Source organism: Triticum aestivum, chromosome 3D (assembly GCF_018294505.1).
Source record: "Triticum aestivum cultivar Chinese Spring chromosome 3D, IWGSC CS RefSeq v2.1, whole genome shotgun sequence".
In the NCBI taxonomy this organism is placed as follows: domain Eukaryota; kingdom Viridiplantae; phylum Streptophyta; class Magnoliopsida; order Poales; family Poaceae; genus Triticum; species Triticum aestivum.
In genome coordinates, this window is record NC_057802.1 from 472,810,677 (window position 1) to 472,816,336 (window position 5,660).

Below are 5,660 nucleotides of genomic sequence, written 5' to 3' on the forward strand. Positions count from 1 at the left end.
GAGGCCATGCTCAAGTCCCTTGCACCTACACAAATAAATAAGAACCTTGCAACCAACGCGATAAAGGGGTTGTCAATCCCTTCACGGCCACTTGCAAAAGTGAGATCTGATAGTGATGATAAGATAATATTTTTGGTATTTTTATGATAAAGATAAAAAGTAAAGATTGCAAAATAAACATAGAAATAGCTTGTTGACGGAAGATTAATATGATGGAAAATAGACTCGGGGACCATAGGTTTCACTAGTGGCTTCTCTCAAGATAGCATAAGTATTACGGTCGGTAAACAAATTACTGTCGAGCAATTGATAGAATTGAGCATAGTTATGATAATATCTAGGTATGATCATGTATATAGGCATCACGTCCATGACAAGTAGACCGACTCCTGCCTCCATCTACTACTATTACTCCACACATCGACCGCTATCCAGCATGCATCTAGAGTATTAAGTTCATAAGAACGGAGTAACGCTTCAAGCAAGATGACATGATGTAGAGGGATAAACTCATGCAATATGATATAAACCCCATCTTTTTATCCTCAATGGCAACAATACAATACGTGTCGTTTCCCCTACTGTCACTGGGATCGAACACCGCAAAATTGAACCCAAAGCTAAGCACTTCTCCCATTGCAAGAAAGATCGATCTAGTAGGCCAAACCAAACTGATAATTCGAAGAGACTTGCAAAGATAACCAATCATCACTACAAAAAAATACACTTCCATGATGATACATGTTTGTCACAGTAGGTCACGTTTTCTGTCATGCATGTACATCCATGACAAATTTATGACAGAATGAAGATAGTCATACCTGTGTTGTCGTAGAAGTGTTCCATGACATTACCAAAATTATCATCACAGAAGTGTCCACTTCCATGACGATAAATCGCGCGTCATAGAAGTGCTTTCGTCAAGGGTGACCGACACGTGGCATCCACCGTAACGGAACGCCGTTAAGCTATCGGGTCCGGTTTTGGATCCGATAACCTGTTAACAGCCCGGACCAATGGGGATTTTCCACGTGTATAATTCTGATTGGCTGACGGAAACACGTGTCAGCTCCGCGTAGGCACATGTGTCACTCATCCAATGGGCGAGATGCGCCTATGATATGTTGACACGTGGACTGACCCAAAAGTGGCCCATAAAGTTTAAATGGGCTGGCCCAACTAAAGGCCCACAAGATTTTGCGGTTCATAATGGGCCAACCCAGCAAAAGGCCCACGAAATTTTGCGTATCATAATGGGCCGGCCCAGCTAAAGGCCCGCGATATTTTGCAGGCCATAATGGGCCGGCCCAGCTAAAGGCCCGCGAGATTTTGCAGACCATAATGGGCCGGCCCAGCTAAAGGCCCAACATTCTTAGTTAAGGCCCGTACGGCTAGTGTGAAATCGGCCCGTCAACGGCCTGTCCTAAACTTGTCATCATCGCGGCCCATGGTCATTTCTGGCCCGTTAATAGTCCGCTAAGTGTATGGGCCGAATTACGGCCCGGTGTATTACCGGCCTGTTAAAGGTCCTGCTTCATTTGGGCCCATTTACAGGCCATTGAAACTTTCGGCCCATAAACGACCGTGAAGGATTTGGGTCCTATTCGACCATGTCTGACATTCGGCCTGTTAGAGGCCCACTATAGATTTGGGCCACTTTCGGCCTGTTGTGATTTTCGGCCTGTTAACGTCGGACGAAATCCATGGGCCATATGTGGCCCAATGTCACATCGGGCCCATTAACGGCCCATATAAAAATGACGATAATCTAGCCCGACCGAACTTCCGGCCTGTTAAAGGCCCGTGTATTAGGTCGGCGCATTTATGGCCCGTCCGAATTTCGGCCTGTGAAAGATCCGCATCGTAAATGGGCCCAATCTCACTTTCGGTCTTTTAAAGGCATATGTTTTTTATGGGCTCGGGATATTTACACCTCTAAACGGCCTATTGTTACTGAGGGCCCAAATTATGTTTAGGCCTGTTAAAGGCCCACTATGGGCACATGCCTACCATAAAAATATGAAATCTTATGCTGATTTAGGCCCAGATATTTTTAGTGGGCTACATGCAAATTTCGGCCCATAATCGTTTTTAGCCCAATTGGAATGGGCCCGACGAATGTTGCCATGTTGGGCTCCTGCGAAGCTTTCGGCCGAATACATTACTAAGATAAACCTACACTATACAAAAATAGCGTCGTAATTATTGCAGCCTTTGGCAGCATCATAAATGTTGTATCACAACAAAAGGCCTGTTGGCATAAAGTTTACAGTCCTTGCAGATAAAAGCACCATCAGATGTATAGAAGCACATATCATTTGACCTGAGTGCTAATGTTTCAGGTTGTAGAATCTGATGGAGCAGCACGATCTTCACCTTTTTCGGCCATTGCTCTTGAACAATGAAGCGATTGTCTGATAGTCTGGTTTCAAAACCATTCATATCTTGACGACATTTGTCAACCACTATTCTTGTTTCCAAAACAACGTCCATTAGGGATTGGACTTGTGTCTCGAGCACAGATATATCACTCTGTCTAGCAGGAAGATTTTGTAAAGTAGGCGATTTGGACGAGGTTACCTTGACAACCAACCCAGAATTACGCAGGAATGTGCTTTTTGCACTGTTAGTGGAGAGATACTGACGCGCTGCAGCAAGAGGTGACATTGTGCCTGTGGTAGCCTCGTCACCTTCAGGTGGTTGTGGCTGTTCAATCATTTTTTCCATAGCTTCTTGAAAGTTTGAACTTGTAGATTAGTGTACCCGATAAGTTACTAATGAGACAAAAACAAACAAAGTAGGTTACACGTTTATACATAACTTATTTTGGTGAACTACCGTAATACATTAGCATGTATTGTAGTGCCAACTACATAATAAAATCACTTTCGGAACATATGTCCATGTAGCATGCCTACTGTATTGTCTATTTCCTCACATTCATTGACATCTAAGAGACATGGTTTAAAGTAGGATGAACATAGTATGACATCATTCATATCATGGGCAAACAGATATAAAACAAACAGGCTATTTTATCATTGTGTGCGCACGTGAACATAACAACTAGAATACAGATCAAGACCAAAAGAATATCCTTCATCTCTTTTAAACCATGTAAGGTGAAATGATACGTTAAGACAACTGTGTATAAAAGTGAACAGAGTAACTGACATTGGCTGCAAACCAAGTAGTTAAATGAACACATCACAGTACCAATCAGTTCAAAGGCAGGAGGAGTAAGTACTTACAACAACGGCTTGAACTGGTGTGCTCATGCCCTTCATCTTGCTGGTGTGGCAATCCTTGAAGATTTGCACTTCATTCGGTTCAGGTTCTTTTTGGTCCGCACAGGCTTTCCTCTGTATTTGGAACAAGTCAATATAGACACGATAATATGGCACAGAAAAAAGAAGGAAGTAGCAGCTATTTACAAGAGCCTCGCAGTGTGCAATATAGCTACGAGATCCTGTTGTCTGTTGGAATTTCACTTTAGAACGGTTGGTCTTGTTCTTCAAACAGTTAGCCTAGAAGAAGATACACTTGTAAGGCACATACATAAATACAAGTTCAATATATGGTCTGATCAAATACATATAGCCTACCTGATACTTTGGATCAGACCAGTGTTTAACGAGGGCTGTCCAGTCTTCATCTGTAATATATTCCGCTGGAGATGTTTGGGCGATTTCATTGTTAGCCTTGCCTTCAAAGTGAGATTTTCTAAGGTGGTACCGATACTGTCGCAGAGCAGACTGAAAAACATGAGTGCATGCTTGTTTAGTTGCATCATCTTTCGGATCCAACTTGAACCTCATCTGTTGAAAAAACAATGTGAGTCTTATTAGGAGGAAGCTACATGCAACTGCAACTTGACTCGGTCAGGTACCATCTTGGTGTTGATGCTCATGAGGTTCATCTGATCTTGCCAAGTCCTGTTGTGTCAGCAGTGCTTCGGAAGTAGTGTTAGGTGTGAAGGCAGCTTGTGAACTGGCCAGTTCCGGAGAAAACGAACGAGTAACTCATTGAGATGCTGGTACAGTTGAAGTGGATGCTGCAGCTGGTGGAGCAGGTGATACTGTGTTTGTAGATTTAGCCGGTGGACTTGGACCTTCTACTGCACTATAAGTACCAGCAGAATCTGGACGGCGGATCCTTTTCCGTTTCACCCGACGAGTAACACCACTCCCTACTATATTATTTTCCTTGCTCTTTTTTGACTTTGCCATGTCAAGCCGTACCCACAACACAAAAGAGTAAAATCGCTCTTCAGAACTCGTTGATGCATGATACAGACAAGCAATACTTTGATGTAAGACAACCGTATGAGGATGGAATATGTAAGAAAAGCAGGACGGCATGACATATTCACAGCTACGATGTGTAAACTAAGAAGAAGGATTTTCAAGAAAATAGAAGTAATGCAAGCTAGACACCATATGAAAGATGCAACCAATATTACTCTACCAAGTTAAAAGTGTCTTGTCATAAGTGGCAATTCGAAAAATTAGAAGCAGTACAACGTGGAAATCAATGCAAGATGCAACCACTATCAAACTGCCATGTTAAAAGTGTCCAATCATGAGTGACTGATGTGGGATACACAACAACAATACTTTGATGTAAGAACATGGTATGATAGATAGATGCAGTGTATTCTAGACACAGAACGCCATGTCATATGCACATGTACAACATATGAACTCAGCAGGTGCAATTTAATCAAAATAGAAGAAATACAGGCTAGACAACAAATGCAACATGAAACCAATTATCACACTGTCAACTTAGAGCAAGCACCTGCGATGGTGGAGTACGGGAGATGAACTCATCATGTAGACTTGGGACTTCAACTTCATTAGCAGTAGCAGTGGAAAATCTAAAGAGTCTCTGTTTGCGTCGGTGCGGAGGACCACCAACATCCCCTAACTTACTCTTTTCCTTCCTATTTTCTGATATTGCCTTATGAAGTCAAAACCACAAGAAGATGAATAAAATTAGCTCTGCATAACTGGTTGATGCATGATACAGACGAACACTACTTTGATGTAAGGCAAGCGCAGGATAGGAGGATGGAATATATACAAAAAAAGACAGCGTTTCATATTCACACGTAGGATAGGAGGATGGAATATGTATGAAAAAACAGTAAGCGGAAGGCATTTCAACAAAATTAGAAGAAATGAAAGCTAGGCACCATATGAACATGCAACCAATATCACTCTATCAGGTAAAAAGTGTCTCGTCGTAAGTGCCATTTCAAGAAATTAGAAGCAGTACAAGCTAGAAGACAATGCAAGATGCAACCTACATCACAGTCCCAAGTTAAATGTGTCTTATGGGTAAGTGACCGTTGCAGGTATAAGTTGTAAGCTACGCAGATGTAATTCAACATAATCAGAAGCAATACAAACTAGACATCGTACGGAAAACACAACCACATATAACAGTTCCAAGTTAGAGCAAGCACCTGTGATGGTGGAGTAGGGGAGATGTGCTCATCATGTACACATATGTTCTAGAAACAGGAACACGTGTCATATTCACAGGCATTATGTGTAAAGTAAGCAGATGCAATTCAACAAAGTTAGAAGCAATACAAGCTAGACATCATACGCAAGATGCAACCACATATAATAGTGCCAAGTTAGAGCAAGCAC